This window comes from Cherax quadricarinatus, chromosome 18 (assembly GCF_038502225.1).
Source record: "Cherax quadricarinatus isolate ZL_2023a chromosome 18, ASM3850222v1, whole genome shotgun sequence".
NCBI classification, from domain to species: Eukaryota; Metazoa; Arthropoda; class Malacostraca; order Decapoda; family Parastacidae; genus Cherax; species Cherax quadricarinatus.
The window spans coordinates 28,848,682-28,870,441 of record NC_091309.1 but is presented as its reverse complement, the minus strand read 5'-3'; the positions used below and the strand labels follow the sequence as shown (position 1 = coordinate 28,870,441).

Here is a 21,760-nt window from a genome sequence, read left to right as displayed (position 1 = left end):
ACAATGCATGGTACATTGACTAACCTAACAAGCCTCTTTCATTGTCTTGCCAAGAATTTAAATACAGTGGACCCCCGCTTAACGATCACCTCCCAATGCGACCAATTATGTAAGTGTACAGTGTATTTATATAAGTGCGTTTGTACGTGTATGTTTGGGGGTCTGAAATGGACTAATCTACTTCACAATATTCCTTATGGGAACAAATTCGGTCTGTACTGGCACCTGAACATACTTCTGGAATGAAAAAATATCATTAACCGGGGGTCCACTGTATTTCAAAGATGTGCCGAATGCCAGTGAAATGTCAACATGTACTTAACATATTCTTGCAAATATTTGTATTCCTTTTTAACTCTCTCCTATGATGGTATAGCCATCTCAATCTTGATAATCTGACTAACTAGCATTTCTGATTAATTTGCAAATATGTGCCTAACAATTCTAACAATTTCAAATGACTTTCAATGACATGACGACTTCAAAGGACAGGGGCTATAACTTCAAATTCTAAATAATCAAAAGGCACAATACTGTGACTGGAACAATACACAAATAACCCACACATAAGAGAGAGGAGCTTACGATGATGTTTCGGTCCGACTTGGGCCATTTATAGTCACAAAATGTGACTTTGTCAGACCGAAACATCGTCGTAAACTCCTTTCTCATATGTGCAGGTTATTTGGGTATTGTTCCAGTCACATTATTGTGCCCTTTTGTTCTTCATGACTGTTTTGGTCCAAGTCAGACTGTAAAGTCATCATATTTTTCTATTTCTTATGTTCAGGTTCTTTAGGTATTCAAATTCTAATACAGGACGGCCATCACTAATACAGCATCATCGGGACTTGTAGGTTGCCGGATTAGTGACTTTGCCAGACTACAGAGTGGGTAAGTATCACCGATATTTACGCATCGGCGATTTCACCCAATTTACACCCTATTTTTGGCCCATTCCATTGTTCCAATCTGCCAAACTCATAGCAATTTTGCTAGTATTCCTTCAATTCCGTCGACTGACGGAATTGAAGGAATAAAGTGGTCAGAAATTGGCAATTTGGCCACTTTCACAAATTTCAAAAGACGCCAATTTCAAAATAGGATCTGGAATAAACAATGCAGACATTCCTGGCACTAACATACCATTTTCTCTGTTCATTAGTCACGACTCCAGGCCCCTCTTATGTTACTCTTGCTTTCCATTTTGAATTTTTATTCATACAAAATATTGAAGATTTACAGTTATGCAGACTACTGCAGTACTGTAATAATTGTATAAATAATGTTAACCCATTAGACCGGCCAGTTGGACATGTATTGGAGGGTGACGTAATTCATTTACTCTTAAAACATTGGCAAAAATTGAATATTTCCGCTAATTTGGGCTCAATTTCAAGGCACTTTTCATCATGAAACCAATCAACATCATATCTATTTCTGTAATATATCTTCCATTCTATCAAATGAGACAAAAAAACGAGAATACAACCATAAAACCCACACGAAAATATACCGTTAAAGGGGTAGTTAATGGCTGAAAGTGAACTCCATTATTTATCGTCCTATTTCTTTCATTTTTTGTGTACGTTAAGAAGCATTTTTCCATCATACAGTGCCCAAGTTTCAATAAGATAGCCCAACAAACAATTGAGAAAAAAATATTTATAAAAAATCGTATATGGCAAGCCTAAGCCAAGTACTGGCACTGAGAAGCTGTTTGGGCACTACCTGCTGATAAAACATTGTTAATCTGAATTTACCATGAACATGATTACTGTAATTTACCCTATCTTCATTCTTAAAAAAATAAAGTTAGCATGGTTTTGACATTAAGCAAAATATCTGCCTTTTACCCTTACACAAATCAAAAACAAATTGTGATATTTCAAAAATAACTTAACAAGTTTGTAAAACAATCATTCTTTTATGGTGTCTGTTAAGATATAAATGAATAACAAACTTCTGAGATAATCAACGAAAACGAGTGCGTACCGAAAATCAAGAAAATTGCTTTTTTGTTTCAGTTAGCCCTGTACTACACTACGTTTTCTCTAATATAAGCCCCCAAGACAGGGATAAGAGGATAGTACTTTATCCCTTATCCTCTAGCAGAAACTTCATACCTCCATCAGACCGCTCGGTATTATGCCAATTATTCATTCTGGAGTATTTACCATGTTTTTATGTTATTTATATTGTTTATTATGTCATATTAGATCAATTGTGATAAGCAACTAAGCCGTAATGTTGATATTAGCGTAATAATAAAGCATATTCCCCCGCATCACGAGACTCGGGAATTTCTGCTGACGTAAGCAAATGTTCCCAGATGGTTCTTGATTGGCTCTCAGACTCCACAATAGCTCCACCCACTCTCTATGATGCCAAATTGTGAATTATTATACTAGAAGAAAAAAAAACGGAAAAATCTGAAAATTCATGACGTAATGCAACATAGTACAACAATGATTCTTATACAAGAGTGCTGCGAAAGTGTTAAGCTATTTTTCTATAATTAGCTCAATTTTTTTTTTTTTTGAGAAAATTGCGTTTCAGGGTATAGTGGTGATCTAATGTAGTCACCCTCTCCAAAACACCATTTTCTCTTACTCAAGACCAAAGAAGACTATATAGGATGGAGGGGAAATGTTTTAGTCCTAATAACCCTGGTAGGCACTCGCCATATTATGGCCTATTTTTTTTTTATTAGCCAGTACTCTCCCGGCCCGGGTCTTTTCAAAATAGTGGTGACCCGGCCTTGGCTCCCTATCTGTGGAGTATCTCGAGACCTAAGTCTCCCATGGGAAGAGGTATAAGTACCCCCTCATCTTTGGGGCCAACTGTCCCCAGGCCTAGCCACAGTCCCCGCCCTCACGGGGCTCGTAGGGAGAAGCTAGGCCTCTCTGGTCTGCCATCTGCCCTGCCCCAAAGGGGCTCATTGACATTAGTGCAATAATGAAGAATTTTCTCCCGACTCCTCTTGCCTCCCAAGAGTGGAAATGTTCCCAGCTGGTACCTGATTGGCTGGCACTCTACATATAAACTCCGCCCATTCTCATATGATGCCAAATAGTCGATTATTATATTAACCCCTTGACTGTCGCAACCCCAAATCCTGAGGTGTCTCCTGGTGTTGCAAAAATTTAACCCCTAGACTGTCGCAACCCCAAATCCTGATGGGTCTCCTGGTGTTGCAAAATTTCTAAAAATTTTTTTTCTTATGAAATGATAGAGAATCTTTTCCCGATTGCAATGACACCAAAAGAACAAAATTTGATGGAAAATTGACGAAATTACGCTCTTGGAAAGTTACCGACCTCGGCGATATTTAGGAATCGGCTATTTTGCCCAATTTGAGCCCTATTTTTGGCTAATTCCATTGTTCCAGTCAACCAAACTCACAGCTATTTCTTTAGAACTCCATTTTTTTCTATCGATTGAGTACAAGAAACTGCCCATTTACCAATTTCAACTACCCAATAACGTGGAGAGAAATTTGCAATTTGGCCAATTTCACGAAAATTTAAAAATATGACAATTTCAAAATGGGGTCCAGAATGAGCACTGCAGACATTCCTGGCCCTAAAATAACATTTTCTCTGTTCATCAGTCACGTCTCCAGACCCCTCTGATATTACTCTTGCTTTCTATTTTGAATTTTTATTCAAACAAAAAATAGAAGATTTACTGTTATGCGGACTACTGCAATATTGTAATAATTGTATAAATACTGTCAACCCATTCATGACTGCATATTAGAATGGCTACTTGGACATTTATTGGAAAATTACATTTGTTTACTTTTGAACATCGGCAAAAATCAAACATTTTCCCTACTTTGAGCTCCATTTCAAGATTCTTTTCATAGTAAAACCAATCAAAATCACCTCCATTTCTATAATGTTTTCCATTATATCAAATGAGATGAAGAAAACGAGAATACAACCATAAATACTATACAAAAATAGACCACAAAGTTGGCAATTAAAAAAAAAAAAAAAAAAAAAAAAAATCTTATGAAATGATTGAGAATCTTTTCCTGGTGGTAATGATACCAAAAGAACGAAATTTGATGAAAAATTGACGGAATTACGCTCTTGCAAAGTTAATGACCTTGGTGATATTTACTAATCGGCGATTTCGCCCACATTGAGCCCTATTTTCGGCTAATTCCATTGTTCCAGTTGACCAAACTCATAGCTATTTCTTTAGAACTCCATTTTTTCTATCGACTGAGTACAAGAAACTGCCCATTTACCAATTTCAACTACCCAATAACGTGGTCAGAAATTTGCAATTTGGCCAATTTCATGAAAATTAAAAAATATGACAATTTCAAAATAGGGTCCAGAATGAACAATGCTGCCATTCCTGGCTCTAAAATAACATTTTCTTTGTTCATCAGTCACATCTCCAGGCCCCTCTGATATTACTCTTGCTTTCTATTTTGAATTTTTATTCAAACAAAAAACACAAGATTTACTGTTATGCATACTACTGCAATATTGTAATAATTGAATAAATAATGTCAACCCATTTATGACTGCATATTAGAATGGCTAGTTGCACATTTATTGGACAATGACATTATTTGTTTACTTTAGAACATCGGCAAAAATCAAACATTTCCCGTAGTTTGAGCTCCATTTCAAAGTAAAACCAGTCAAAATCAGCTCTATTTCTATAATATGTTTTCCATTCTATCAAATGAGACCAAGAAAACGAGAATACAACCATAAATACTATACGAAAATAGACCACAAAGTCGGCATTTTAACTAACAAAAACGGTCAGAGTTTTTTTTCTCATTATGCACTGTGTGCTGCAGGATTTTTTTTATATGGTGTACAGTGACCACACAGACCCATTCTCTCACATGTGGGCCTACCTGCTTTCTCCTGCTTGATTTGAAGCCGCCAGAATTTATGAATATATATACATTAAACACGGTGGCTCGTAAGACGTATATATACGACTGAAACAGTCGAAGGGTTAAAAAGAATAATACAAGAAATAACAAAGAAAAAGGGGAAAAAATCTGAAAAAAATTACAGGATGTGAGCAGTCATGATGCCCGCGCCGATGTCACCATACATGATATAAATGATCAATGCCTTGTAGAAATGTCATAGAACACTGATTCTTGTATCATTGTGCTGCCAGAGATTTAAGCTATTTTTCTACACCAATAACTCAATTTTCATAATTTTTTAAATTTTTTTTTCGCTCGCACACAGCATTTATAATGCTTCCCCTAAGTCGCTGTTTTACACCATGGTAACAGTTTTTCTCTCATTATGCACTGCATGCTGCAATTTTTTTTTATATAGTTCACACTTAACACACAGACCTTTTCTCTCATATTTAAGCCCAAATTTACCAGTAACAGCTTATCTGAGTAAGCTGAGCTCATGGCAACCGACAGTGGCTCCAAAGCCACCTTATCTTTTATGGACAATGAACAGTCTATGTGCTTACACAATGAGAAGCATTTCTTTCATTCGTTGGAACTATGGCTAGGGCTAAAAGCAAGCAGGTTATAACAATGGAGAAAAAAATATTGGAAAGATTTATGCAGCAAGTAGCGCCACCAAACAGTAGCAGCAGGTTGGTGTGGCGACCCCGTAAATTTGAAATTATGCTAGATGAAATTAGTGCCGAATTAGTGATGGCAGACCTGTACAAGTTTTACTGCACTGTATTTATATTCAAGTGTATTACTAATCTGTTTAAATCTTATCCCCAAAGATGAAATTATCCATATCAGTGTCAACAGCTTTATATGTTAAATAAGAATCTACAATTTTTCTACCATATATACAATTATCTTAAACTATAGAAATACAATAGTCTACTTTCAAAATTATGAGTACCTGTACATGTGAACATGATATTGGCAGTTTGGAGGGATATGTTGTGTATCTTTATATGTGTATGCTTCTAGACTGTTGTATTCTGAGCACCTCTGCAAAAACAGTGATAATGTGCGAGTGTGGTGAAAGTGTTGAATGATGATGAAAGTATTTTCTTTTTGGGGATTTTCTTTCTTTTTTTGGGTCACCCTGCCTCGGTGGGAGACGACCGACTTGTTGAGAGAGAGAGAGAAAAAAAAAAAAAAAAAAAAAAAAAAAGTACATGTGAACAAACAAAAATAGTTAAAATAATTTCCAGTCCTTGCGAACACTCTCATTATTGCTTATATATCTGTAATGCCAAAACCAAAGTGCTGAGGTTCAAAATTAAGCAAGGGGACAAACAAGTACAGTATATTAATACAGTACTGCATTAATTTTGATAATTAAAGAAACCTAAAAGATTTTAACTACTTAACAAAGTTACTGTGTATATATAATAATTTTCAGTTTTTCTCGCATACACGAGACTAAATTTATTTTAGTCTGCTCAAACTGAAGTACCTTTATGTTTTTATAATTTCATGCAAATGAGAAAAAAAAATATGTGCAGCTCTGAAATTAGTTGTGTGATTAATTACTCTAAAGTGCTTTTATGTTGAAGTGGTATGGAGAAGCATTACATAAAGGAAACACTGCAAAGGAAACCACACACTCATAACACATCTTTGTTTCTCAATGAAAGGGACAACCACTTATTTGATAGCCAAAGAAGCATATGGGAAACTAACAAATGTATGATGTTCTTTTGGTGTTCTAACACTGAGGTAGCAGGATGTCTGGAGAAGATTCTACATAAAGTATCCCTCAGCAATGATGTAAAGGAAAACAATCACCCAGGTTAAATAATGTAGTGGTGGTAGTAGAGTACATGTCGTGACTAATAATCCAAGTCAATCTTAAAAATCAGAATTTTTTTGTAAATTTACCTTATGTATAAACAGATATAATTACATGAATTAACCAAGGATGTAGTCTAATTTTGCACAAAAACTACCTTAGCAATCAGACCCAACTTTTATAAATGAACTTACTATAATACTACATAGCTTATTCCTTACCCACCTATATAAGGTCAGCCTTAATTTAGTTAACATGATTTAACATCAACGATGTTCAAGACGATTTTTGTAGTTAGAGCAAACATGAATATACGATTGATCATCATTAAATAACCTAAATTAGCAAGTTCAACTTAAGAATAAACCTGAGATGGCAGTAATGTTAACTGGGCAAAATATAAGTACATCTATCAAGAGTTATAAATGTTGGTTGCAAAGGCAGTTATCCCATGTAATATACAGGGGTTTTTGAGAGGGGAAAAAAAGAAGAAAAAAAAAAAAAAGGCTGTACCCCAGCCCAAACACTGTAAACCACACCACGGGTGATGTTTGAATTCGTGTCGAGCGAGTTGTAAAACTCCAGGCCAAAGTGTAAGCTACTGGGGCAGCTGGCTACAATAAGAATCATCCAACTAGGTATATTTATACATCATAGAGAGGCTAGCACAGGCCCCACTGTGACTACAAATGCAAGTTTTTACAGATGACCTTTCTGCCAGCATGGCTGTGATGAGCTCTAGCTCTAGTCCCCTCTAAGCCACCTTGACTCACACTATTGTAATGACATGATTGGAAGCAAACCGTATCATGGTGGAGTATTTTACTCATAGCGAATGAGTTGTAAAACTCCAGGCCAGCGCATAAGCCACTGGGCCAGCTGGCTATAATAAGATTCATCCAGCTAGGTATAGTTATACACTATAGAGAGGTTATCAAAAAACTTGCATTTGTAGTTACAGTGGAGCCTGTGCTAACCTAGCTGGATGAATCTTACTATAGCCAGCTGGCCCAGCAGCTTACACGCTGGCCTGGAGTTTTACAACTCACTCGCCATGAGTTCAATCCTTGCCCGTGGTATGGTTTGTTTGCAATCGTGTCATTACGATTTTGCGAGTCATGATGACTGCTTTGAGGGACTAGACCTAGGGCTCATGCCACGCTGGCGGGAGATTTGCCTTTAAAAACTTTAATTCGTGGTCATAGTGAGGCCTGTGCTAACCTCTTTAAGCTGTATAACTATACTTAGTTGGATGAATCTTATTATAGCCAGCTGGCTTACGCGCTGGCCTGGAGTTTTACGACTTACTCGCCAAGAGTTCAATCCTCGCCGGTGGTATGGTTCAATTGCAATGGTGTCATTACGATTTCACAAGTCAAATATTGTAGGAATTGTGCCTACATGATGTATGAAAAGATGTAATTTTAGGATGGTATAAAGAAGTAAATTTCCTCAAAATCTAAATGGGTAGACTGAGACAGTTTAAGAAATGCACACTGTTAGCATTACCTAGCAAGTGCTTTTTTGCCTAAATACTGTTATCTCATGACAGCATACATAATGGAAATTATACAAATGGGCTGATGTCCAGGGCCAAATTACATCAATACCATAGTGTACTGCAGAAATACCATTAATCTTCTACAGAAAGAGAATTTTTGTAAATTATACCTAGCAGTTAGAAAAAAAAAAATTATCCTGGTTCAAAACAATGTATCTAGATGCAGTTTCAAATAATGCAGTACTGGATGAATTTTTGTAAAATAGCTTGTAGAATGAAGCAACAAGACAATATTTCTTAGTTTAAAAAGCTCTAACAAAGAACTGCCAAGTAAAACGTAGCTCAATAGCATTTCCAAAGACAAAGAAATTACAATTGGATATTGGAAAAAAAAAAAAAAGTTAATGCGACTTAACAAGATATTATTATATTAAAAAAATGTGCTGAAGGAGTTATCTTACTGGAATTTTTTTGATATTACGAGGCAGCAAACCGAGGGAAAAAAATGGAAAAATGGCACACACAAAATTTTACAGGCCTGTCCCACTGACAAGTTACAGTGGACCCCCGCATAACGATTACCTCCGAATGCGACCAATTATGTAAGTGTATTTATGTAAGTGCGTTTGTACGTGTATGTTTGGAGGTCTGAAATGTACTAATCTACTTCACAATATTTCTTATGGGAACAAATTCGGTCAGTACTGGCACCTGAACATACTTCTGGAGTGAAAAAATATCGTTAACCGGGGGTCCACTGTATTTTGATAAGAGAAAGCCATTAAAAGAAAGTGGATAATAGACTTCAACAATAAAACCCTGGTATCAAACAACTCGGTTTACATCGGTTAAGTCCTATTCAATATATCAGCACAATAAAAAATTATTTAAATTTAAGAAAAGCAAATTGCATTTTGATAAGCAATTCCACTAAAAATTAATATAAAAAAATATAAAACCTATGAAGAGTAAAAGGCAAAATATTTCAGTGGATGAGAAAAGTTTCATTTGAGAGGCTAATGTGAAGCATAACAAGAGGAAAACTTGTCTTCACAGGGAAATGTCAACAACATGGTCCCACAAGAATTACCAATTGTTCCTATGTTTCTAATTTATGTAAGTAACTTGCCAGAAAGTGCATATGTTTGTATATGAGACAATCCTAATACTATATTGTACAAAGTAATAAAAATTACTAAATCTGTGCTAGAAAGCTTTGACGGATTAGGTAAATTACCAACAAATAGATGATGTGATTTAAGGCAAATAAGTGCCATGTAACGGAAATGGGTTAAGAAAAAAATTATAAAATACAGTAGGGCCCTGCTTTATGGCATTTCACCTTACGGCATTCCGCTAATACGGCGATGTCAAATTATGACCAAAATTTGCTATACGGCAAGCGTTTTTTCAAATATGGCGCGCCCCACCCAGTTTGTTTACATTCTCGGTGACCACATCTATTATGTCAGGCAACTTTCCAAAATTTCAAGTGTTTTAAAGTTACTGCGTATTTTATATGTACTCTGATAATTCTACTTATGTGTACCTGTACCTAAATACATATACTTACACACTGTGCTGGTGTGCTGGTACACATTAAAATCGCCAAGTCTCTCTACTCATGATGCCAATACTACGTAATAATAATCACTCTTGGGCACATTAAATGTCTTATTTTACATTAATATAGGCATTTTCATTAATCCATCTATGATATTTTCCTCAAAATTATATATGAAACCCATTACATAGCATATAAACATGATACACACACTCACAGAATAAAAATTGACGTAAATATGAGATTTTTTTACAAAGCGGCTGTGTACGTAGTGTCTGAAGAATTATGTTTTGTCTAGTCACACTGGGGGATAACTGTAGAAAAATATTCTTTTCATATGCCTTCACTATATATATATATATATATATATATATATATATATATATTTTTTTCAACAAGTCGGCCGTCTCCCACCGAGGCAGGGTGACCCAAAAAAGAAAGAAAATCCCCAAAAAGAAAATACTTTCATCATCATTCAACACTTTCACCACACTCACACATTATCACTGCTTTAGCAGAGGTGCTCAGAATACAACAGTTTAGAAGCATATACGTATAAAGATACACAACATATCCCTCCAAACTGCCAATATACCAAACCCCTCCTTTAAAGTGCAGGCATTGTACTTCCCATTTCCAGGACTCAAGTCCGACTATATGAAAATAACCGGTTTCCCTGAATCCCTTCACTAAATATTACCCTGCTCACACTCCAACAGATCGTCAGGTCCTAAGTATCATTCATTTCCATTCACTCCTATCTAACACGCTCATGCACGCTTGCTGGAAGTCCAAGCCCCTCGCCCACAAAACCTCCTTTACCCCCTCTTTCCAACCCTTTCGAGGATGACCCCTACCCCCCCCCTTCCTTCCCCTATAGATTTATATGCTTTCCATGTCATTCTACTTTGATCCATTCTCTCTAAATGACCAAACCACCTCAACCACCCCTCTTCTGCCCTCTGACTAATACTTTTATTAACTCCACACCTTTTCCTAATTTCCACAATCTGAATCTTCTGCATAATATTTACACCACACATTGCCCTTAGACAGGACATCTCCACTGCCTCCAACTGTCTCCTCGCTGCTGCATTTACCACCCAAGCTTCACATCCATAAAAGAGTGTTGGTACTACTATACTTTCATACATTCCCTTCTTTGCCTCCATAGATAACGTTTTTTGACTCCACATATACCTCAACGCACCACTCACCTTTTTTCCCTCATCAATTCTATGATTAACCTCATCCTTCATAAATCCATCCGCCGACACGTCAACTCCCAAGTATCTGAAAACATTCACTTCTTCCATACTCCTCCCCAATTTGATATCCAATTTTTCTTTATCTAAATCATTTGATACCCTCATCACCTTACTCTTTTCTATGTTCACTTTCAACTTTCTACCTTTACACACATTCTCAAACTCATCCACTAACCTTTGCAATTTTTCTTTAGAATCTCCCATAAGCACAGTATCATCAGCAAAAAGTAACTGTGTCAATTCCCATTTTGAATTTGATTCCCCATAATTTAATCCCACCCCTCTCCCGAACACCCTAGCATTTACTTCTTTTACAACCCCATCTATAAATATATTAAACAACCATGGTGACATTACACATCCCTGTCTAAGACCTACTTTTACTGGGAAGTAATCTCCCTCTTTTCTACACACCCTAACCTGAGCCTCACTATCCTCATAAAAGCTCTTTACAGCATTTAGTAACTTACCACCTATTCCACATACTTGCAACATCTGCCACATTGCTCCTCTATCCACTGTATCATATTATTTTTTTTATTATTTTTTTATTATCACACCGGCCGATTCCCACCAAGGCAGGGTGGCCCGAAAAAGAAAAACTTTCACCATCATTCACTCCATCACTGTCTTGCCAGAAGGGTGCTTTACACTACAGTTTTTAAACTGCAACATTAACACCCCTCCTTCAGAGTGCAGGCACTGTACTTCCCATCTCCAGGACTCAAGTCCGGCCTGCCGGTTTCCCTGAATCCCTTCATAAATGTTACTTTGCTCACACTCCAACAGCACGTCAAGTATTAAAAACCATTTGTCTCCATTCACTCCTATCAAACACGCTCAAGCATGCCTGCTGGAAGTCCAAGCCCCTCGCACACAAAACCTCCTTTACCCCCTCCCTCCAACCCTTCCTAGGCCGACCCCTACCCCGCCTTCCTTCCACTACAGACTGATACACTCTTGAAGTCATTCTGTTTCGCTCCATTCTCTCTACATGTCCGAACCACCTCAACAACCCTTCCTCAGCCCTCTGGACAACAGTTTTGGTAATCCCGCACCTCCTCCTAACTTCCAAACTACGAATTCTCTGCATTATATTCACACCACACATTGCCCTCAGACATGACATCTCCACTGCCTCCAGCCTTCTCCTCGCTGCAACATTCATCACCCACGCTTCACACCCATATAAGAGCGTTGGTAAAACTATACTCTCATACATTCCCCTCTTTGCCTCCAAGGACAAAGTTCTTTGTCTCCACAGACTCCTAAGTGCACCACTCACTCTTTTTCCCTCATCAATTCTATGATTCACCTCATCTTTCATAGACCCATCCGCTGACACGTCCACTCCCAAATATCTGAATACGTTCACCTCCTCCATACTCTCTCCCTCCAATCTGATATTCAATCTTTCATCACCTAATCTTTTTGTTATCCTCATAACCTTACTCTTTCCTGTATTCACCTAAATCCATAAATGCAATAAAAACTTCCCTATCTTTATCTAAATACTGTTCACATATATGCTTCAATGTAAACACTTGATCTACACATCCCCTACCTACTCTGAAGCCTCCCTGCTCATCCGCAATCCTACATTCTGTCTTACCTCTAATTCTTTCAATTATAACCCTACCGTATACTTTTCCTGGTATACTCAGTAAACTTATTCCTCTATAATTTTTACAATCTCTTTTGTCCCCTTTCCCTTTATATAAAGGGACTATACATGCTCTCTGCCAATCCCTACATACCTTCCCCTCTTTCATACATTTATTAAACAAAAGTACCAACCACTCCAACACTATATCCCCCCCTGCTTTTAACATTTCTGTCATGATCCCATCAGTTCCAGCTGCTTTACCCTCTTTCATTCTACGTAATGCCTCACGTACCTCCCCCACACTTACATCCTGCTCTTCTTCACTCCTAAAAGATGGTATACCTCCCTGACCAGTGCATGAAATTACCACCTCCCCTTCTTCCTCAACATTTATAAGTTCCTCAAAATATTCTCGCCATCTACCTAATACCTCCCTCTCCCCATCTACTAACTCCCCTACTCTGTTTTTAACTGACAAATCCATACTTTCCCTAGGCTTTCTTAACTTGTTTAACTCCAAAATTTTTTTCTTATTTTCATTAAAATTTCTTGACAGTGCCTCTCCCACTCTATCATCTGCTCTGCTTTTGCACTCTCTTCACCTTTCTTTTACTGTCCATATACTCTGCTTTTCTTATAACACTTCTGCTTTGTAAAAAACTCTCATAAGCTAACTTTTTCTCTTTTATCACACCCTTTACTTCATCATTCCACCAATCACTCCTCTTTCCACCTGCCCCCACCCTCCTATAACCACAAACTTCTGCCCCACATTCTAATACTGCATTTTTAAAACTATTCCAACCCTCTTCAACCCCCCCACTACTCATCTTTGCACTAGCCCACCTTTCTGCCAACAGTTGCTTATATCTCCCCCGAACTTCCTCCTCCCTTAGTTTATACACTTTCACCTCCCTCTTACTTGTTGTTGACACCTTCCTCTTTTCCCATCTACCTCTTACTCTAACTGTAGCTACAACTAAATAATGATCCGATATATCAGTTGCCCCTCTATAAACACATACATCCTGGAGCCTACCCATCAACCTTTTATCCACCAATACATAATCTAATAAACTACTTTCATTACGTGCTACATCATACCTTGTATATTTATTTATCCTCTTTTTCATAAAATATGTATTACTTATTACCAAATCTCTTTCTACACATAGCTCAATTAAAGGCTCCCCATTTACATTTACCCCTGGCACCCCAAATTTACCTACTACTCCCTCCATAACATTTTTACCCACTTTAGCATTGAAATCCCCAACCACCATTACTCTCACACTTGATTCAAAACTCCACACGCATTCACTCAACATTTCCCAAAATCTCTCTCTCTCCTCTACACTTCTCTCTTCTCCAGGTGCATACACGCTTACTATAACCCACTTTTCACATCCAATCTTTATTTTACTCCACATAATCCTTGAATTAATACATTTATAGTCCCTCTTTTCCTGCCATAGCTTATCCTTCAACATTATATATATCAATATATATATCAATTCACAACCCTTGTGGGTTTAGTGCTTTTTTATAATAATAATAAATAATAATAATAATAATAATAATATCTTCATTCACTCTAAATGGTGTGTCGCTGTTTGTTTATTCTGTACTAACTTGTACAACTTGTACACAATGTAAGAGTATTTGTATTGTGAGGTATTTATTATTATAATAAAAAAAATATTGAGGTAAATGTTTTACAAACTCTTACAAACATACGTGAATGAACTAAAAGTAGACACATATTAATACGTATTTATTTCGCCTGACCAAGTGATCGCCCACTACCTGTTCAGTTTGTGTTCTTAAATTATCTGAACACTCTATCTCGTTCTCTCTCGTTTACTCTTTCGTTAACTAATTGGCTCTCACTGACTATGGCGTCCAAGCTTAGCTGTGATAAGAAGACGAGTTGTAAACTCTTGCTTTAACCCTTGAACTGTCCAAACGTAGATCTATGTTCTTTCAACATCTGAAGGTATGCAAAAAACGTAGAGCTTCTTTTTCTTTTTTTTACACTTGAAAACTTGTAAAAAAAAACTTGGATCTACATTTTTTTTTGTTATATTTGAAAATATGTTAAAAAACGTAGATCTACTTTTGGAGCACTACGCATGTGAACGTAGATCTGTTTGGACAGTTTAAGGGTTAAGTGCCGAATTAGAGGATGATGGTGTGCCATTCTGATTTTATTCAATAAACACCCTGCTACTCACCTCTCACACATTAAATATTAATATTTTAAGGTAAGTAATAAGTGTACCCTGTATGTATCTTACCTTTTATTGTGTTTTTAATGCCTATTTCTACTGCTAACTTAATATAAGTTAGTGTAAACTTGTTATCTGGCATTTATTGCATATTTTGTATGTGCTCTGATCATAATACTTGTGGACCTGTGTGGTAGCCAGGCGGAGGGACAACATTATTGTTTCTCTGCTCAGCCACAGGAGAAAATGTGTGTGAATCTGTGTTTGGCCCAGCCACTCCCCCACTCCGCTTTTGTTTACAATTTTCGGCATGAATTATTCATTACTTCTCCCTTTGGTTATGATGGCATCTAAAGGTAGTTTTAAGAAATGATTAAATTCAATGAACAAGGTATGTCGATGCTAATAATATGGCTCTGGGTCACAGTGTAGGTAGATGGTAGGTGTAGCCCAGGTGGGCTACACCTACCGGCTACCTACAGTGACTTCCTACATATAAATACTACTCACGTCTCTTCTTACATTAAGACAACACATATTTTAAGGTAAATAATGAGTGTACTGTGTGTGTATTTTAACTCTCTGGGCTGTTTTAAGTATTGTATATTAAGTATGAGATGGGGAGACAGGGCTACCTACACCTGACTTCCTGCAAATAAGTACTACTCACCTCTCGCCCTACATTAAGATTACAAATACACCTACCATCCGACTTACGACCGAGTTCGGTTCCGAGAAACCGGTCGTAAGTCGAACTTTACTACTGAATATCAACAAAACATTTTTGTAATAACTTTATTTTATTGTTTTATTTTGGTATTTCATCTTTTACTTTACTTTTTATGCTGTTAGTACTGTATTTTATACTGTAAGGTTTAGGATAAACACTGTGTACAACACAAATAGTTGTTTATTTCCCAGAAATTTGGCATAAAAAACACGGTCGTAAGTTGAGTGGTCGTAAGTCGAGCAGGTCGTAAGTCGGATGGTAGGTGTACTTTAAGTAATTAGTGTACTGTGTATGCATTTTACTTTTTGTGTTTTTTAATGCCTAGTTCTGTTACCAACTTAATATAATTTAGTGTAAACTTGTTGTCTGGCATTTATATGCATTTATAAATAGAAAAAATAGCCTTCTGCTTTCCAGCGATGTCTGCTTTCCGGCGATAGCCTGGAACCTAACCTACCGCATAAGTGGGGCCCTACTGTACTGAAAATGCCAAACAAAAGAATATAGGAGTAAGGAAAACTTACCTCTAGATGGCATGAATGCAATCATGAAAAAACTCTGATGCTATACTGGTAAACTTAAAATAGTGTTCCGATATACAGAGAGATGGGGGTTGTAAGAGAAGTGAATGCGAGGGTCTTGGCAAGAGGCGTGGAGTTAAAAGATAAAGAATCAAACAAAGTGGGAGTTGTCACAGTTGCTTTTTGCTGATGACACTGTGCTCTTGAGAGATTCTGAAGAGAAGTTGCAGAGGTTGGTGGATGAATTTGGTAGGGTATGTAAAAGAAGAAAATTGAAAGTGAATATAGGAAAGAGTAAGGTTATGAGGATAACAAAAAGATTAGGTGATGAAAGATTGGATATCAGATCGGAGGGAAAGAGTATGGAGGAGGTGAATGTATTCAGATATTTGGGAGTGGACGTGTCAGTGGATGGGTCTATGAAAAATGAGGTAAATCATCGAATTGATGAGGGGAAAAAGGCGAGTGGTGTACTTAGGAGTCTGTGGAGATGAAGAACTTTGTTATTGGAAGCAAAGAGGGGAATGTATGAGAGTATAGTTTTACCAACGCTCTTATATGGGTGTGAAGCATGGGTGATGAATCTTGCAGCGAGGAGAAGGCTGGAGGCAGTGGAGATGTCATGTCTGAGGGCAATGTGTGGTGTTAATATAATGCAGAGAATTCGTAGTTTGGAAGTTAGGAGGAGGTGCGGGATTGCCAAAACTTTTGTCCAGAGGGCTGAGAAGGGTTATTGAAGAGGTTCGGACATGTAGAGAGTGTGAAACGAAACAGAATGACTTCAAGAGTGTATCAATCTGTAGTGGAGGGAAGGCAGTGTAGAGGTCAGCCTAGGAAAGGTTGGAAGGAGGAGGTAAAGGAGATTTTGTGTGCGAGGGGCTTTGACTTCCAGCAACCACGAGCGAGTGTATCTGATAGGAGTGAATGGAGACAAATGGTTTTTAATACTTGATGTGCTGTTGGAGTATGAGCAAAGTAACATTTATGAAGGGATTCAGGGAAACCGGCAGGCCGGACTTGAGTCTTGGAGATGGGAAGTACAGTGTCTGCACTCTGAAGGAGGGGTGTTAATGTTGCAGTTTTATAAACTGTAGTGTAAAGCACTCCTCTGGCAAGACAGTGATGGAGTGAATGATGATTTAAGTTTTTCTTCTTCAGGCCACCCTGCCTTGGTGCGAATCCACCAATGTGTTAATAAATAAATTAAAAAATAAATATACAGAGAAAAATATACATTAGGATATGTCCTAATATACATTAAGACAAAATCTGGATTAAAACTGTAGTGTGGTATCATACCTTTAGGAAAATAATTATAAATTTAAAAAAATCCAGTCATGATGCAAAATATTTTATGGTAACAAATTTAACGAATAAAGAAGGATTTTTAAATGTCCACATCCAATAATAGGATATTACAGCACTGTGTATAAGGTCATAAATACAAGTAAAATACAGATGTCTTAACACCTTCAACAGGGAGAGCAAGAGGCATAAACCGAGAAAAAAAGAGGCTACAAATTAAGCAGCATTTTGCTTTATTTGCACACAAAGGAACTGGTTTCAAGAGGAGACCTTAGGTGAAAAATTACTGGAAATAAAAAAGTATGATAAATTAGACTGAAAATGGGAGGGACACCACATACAAATTTTCCTGTAGTTACAAAATTGATGTTCATTTCATCTCTTGACATTTTTCATGTTCAGCTCTAATTTTCTGAAATGTAACTGGCATGAAAAGTGGTTTTATACTGTATAATTACTACTGGCACTACTTCCCTTGTTTTGAACATTCTTATTATCCACCATATCATTTTCCTATCCATCATATTTGCCTTACTGTGCTCAGTGAAAGGAAGGTCAGCTGACATTATCACTCCCAAGTCTCTTACGTGTTCCTTCCATTCCATTTGGCAATTCTCTTTTGTTTTGTAATTAATGTCCCTCTTGAGCTTTTCATTTTTTCCATGTCTAAGCAGTACTAACTTGTCACCACTGAACATCATGTTATTCTCCACTCTCCAATGAAATGCTTTGCTTGCATCTTCCTACAATTTTTCAGTGTCCTCTACTGATGTGATTTTCATGTTTAGTTTGGTATTATCAGCAAATGATACAAAATTGTGTTAAGTGTTTTATCTATGTCCATTATGAGTTTAAGAAACAGCAAAGACACCAGGACCATGCTTTGGGATACTGAGCTTTTTATTTTACTATTGCTGGATTTTGCTTTGTTTTACTACCACTGTTAGTTCTATCTGTCAGAAAGCTGAATATCAGTTTACCTACTTCCCCCATTATACACATCACCCTAATTTTGTATGCAATCACCCCATGACTGCATTTGATAAATGCCTTTGTGAAATCTGTGTATACCACATAGGAACTTTTTACTTTTATTTTCTTGCAACACCACTGTATTTGTCATAAGTATGATCTTCCTTTCTTTCTTTTTTGGGCCACCCTGCCTCGGTGGGAGACGGCCAACTTGTTGAAAAAAAAAAAAATGATCTTCCTGCTTTAAATCCATAAAAGTGTGGTTTGTGCAGGTTTTGCTGTGAAATACTGAAGTTTCTAGCAAAATCCTGGACAGCTCTTTGTTCCCTTAATACTTCTTCTGCCTGGTATGAAAGCTTAACATTATTTTTTCGTAGATACACGTGTTTTTAAGTATATGGCCTAGCCCATCACCAGAGGTTCAAACCAACCAAATAACCTATGCAGCCAATGCTTTCCTGACTAATCTAAGATTAGCCTTCAGGTATGTCAGCAAAGTCATTCTCTACATGGAATCCACAAATGAGAAAATATATAATGGAAATGGATAAAGTATAGAGGAATGCAATAAGACTAATTCCAAAACTAAGGAGTATGAGCTATGAGGAAAGAATAACTGAACTGAATCCAGCAGCACTGGAGGACAGAAGATCTAAGGAAAATACTCAAAGAGTAAATGACAGGGCAGACAGATATAGGCTGTTTGAGAAGTGGAGAAACAAGTACTCCTGGGTACAGCTAGGTATTAAAAACATGTGAGAGACAGGGTAATCAAGAAATATTTCTAAAATCTCATGGTGTTATGAAATAGAATTACCTCACTGAAGACACAGTGGAGGCAAACTCCATACATTGTTTTAAAAGCAGGTCCAACAGGGCACAAGAAGCTAGGAAAGAGTGAATCTGGCAAGCAGCAAGTTGAGAGGAGGGGTCAGGAGCTGAGACTCAGTGTCTGCGATCCCATATAGTAAATATAGGTGAATACATACAACCAGTTTCCTGCAATGCTAACCATAACTCTCCCTCTCGCAGGTATTCTCCTACCCATGCCACCACTCCTACCACCCCACCCCACTCAGAGAGGACGGGTAAGGGAGAGGGATTATTAGAAAGGAGGGAAAAAACATACAAGTTGGGAACCTACTGTCAGATGTGTTTGTTGGAAAAGGAAATGGCTCCATCTGCCTAATTTTTTTTTTTTTTTTTTGGCATCTGTTTCATTTAACAATGAATGCAAAGCATAATTATGGAAATCTTTAACCCTTTGACTGTCGCAGCCGTATATATACGTCTTACGAGGTACCGTGTTTGACGTATATATACTCAAATTCTAGCTGCTTCAAATCAAGCAGGAGAAAGCTGGTAGGCCCACATGTGAGAGAATGGGTCTGTGTGGTCAGTGTGTACCATTTCAAAAAAATCCTAGAGCACGCAGTGCATAATGAGAAAAAAAAAACTGACTTTTTTTTAAATTAAAATGCCGAATTTGTGGTCTATTTTCGTATAGTATTTATGGTTGTATTCTCATTTTCTTGGTCTCATTTGATAGAATGGAAAATATATTAGAGAAATAGAGGTGATTTTGACTGATTTTACTATAAAAAGAACCTGGAAATGGAGCACAAAATACGGGAAATGTTTGATTTTTGCCGATGTTCAAAAGTAAACAAATGATGTCATTGTCCAATAAATGTCCAAATAGCCATTCTAATATGCAGTCATGAATGGGTTGATGTAATTTTTACAATTATTACAATATTGCAGTAGTCTGCATAACAGTAAATCTTTTATTTTTTGTTTGAATAAAAATTCAAAATAAAAAGCAAGAGTAATATCAGAGGGGCCTGGAGACATGACTGATGAACAAAGAAAATGTTATTTTAGAGCCAGGAATGTCTGCATTGTTCATTCTGGACCTTATTTTGAAATTGTCATATTTTTTAATTTTTGTGAAATTGGCCAAATTGCAAATTTCTGATCATGTTATTGGGTAGTTGAATCGGTAAGTGGACAGTTTCTTGTACTCAATCGATAGAAAAAAATAGAGTACTGAAGAAATAGCTACGAGTTTGGTTGACTGGAATAATGGAATTAGCCGAAAATAGGGCTCAAAGTGGGCGAAATCGCCAATTTGTAAATATTGCCGAGGTCACTAACTTCGCGAGAGCGTAATTCCGTCAGTTTTCCATCAAATTTTGTTTTTTTTGGCGTCTTTACAATCGGGAAAAGGCTAACTTCGCGAGAGCGTAATTCCGTCAGTTTTCCATCAAATTTCGTTTTTTTTGGCGTCTTTACAATCGGGAAAAGATTCTCTATCATTTCATAAGAAAAAATAATTTTTTTTTTTTTTAAATTTTGCGACACTAGGAGACACCTCAGGATTGGGGGTTGCGACAGTCAAGGGGTTAAGATAAAAGCATTGTGTTTAAGTTGTTTTGTAAAGCATATAATTCCCAGCAAGTGTAAGACCAATGAATGCTACAGTGAATATATTAAACAATGCCAAGCACTGGGAAAAAAATTTCAATGTTTAATCCACTATTTTGCCTCATAACCTTATTAATACATTATTAAGCATTTGCAAACTATTGATATAACTTACCTAGATTTTATTAATAACAAAAGGATAAAACCAAGTTAGTAGCAATTTTTTTAACATCGGCATGTCCCACTAAGACAGAGCGACCCGAAAAAGATAAAACACTTTCGCTATCACTCACTCCATTACTGCCTTGCCAGAGGCATACCGACACCAGTTCAGATACCTCTCCAAACTATAATACCACCCCCCCCACCCCATTTTCCAAGTACAGGCACTGTAACTTTCATCTCCAGGACTCAAATCTGGCTAACTGAGTTCCCTGAATCCCTTTATAACATGCTCACACATGCCTGTTGAAAGTCCAAGCCCCTTGCATACAAACCTCCTTTACCTTCCCCTCCCTCCAACCTTTCCTAGTATATTTCCCTATCTTGCCCTCCTTCCACAACAGAATTATGCACTTTCCAGGTCATCCTATTTTGCTCCATCCTCTCTACATGTCTGTGCCACCTCAACAACCCCTCCTCAGCTCTCTGGATAATACTTTTTGTAACCCTGCACCTCCTCTTTATCTTTAAACTATGAATTCTCTGCATAATCTTTACACCACACATCACCGTCTCCATTCCCACCAGCCTCCTCCTCGCTGCAACATTCACAACCCATGCTTCACACCCACTTAAAAATGTTGGTACCACTATACTCTCATACATTTCCCTCTTTGCCTCCATGGATAATGTTCTCTTTTTCCATAAATGCCTCAATGCA

The 21,760-nt window shown here is 37.2% G+C and overlaps 1 protein-coding gene across 1 annotated transcript in view; it reads right to left on the bottom strand.

The window, feature by feature from the left end:
• Positions 1–21,760, bottom strand: part of LOC128689461 (MAP/microtubule affinity-regulating kinase 3) — a 482,834-nt gene that overhangs the window by 109,709 nt on the left and 351,365 nt on the right. The gene's annotated exons all lie outside the window — the stretch shown is intronic.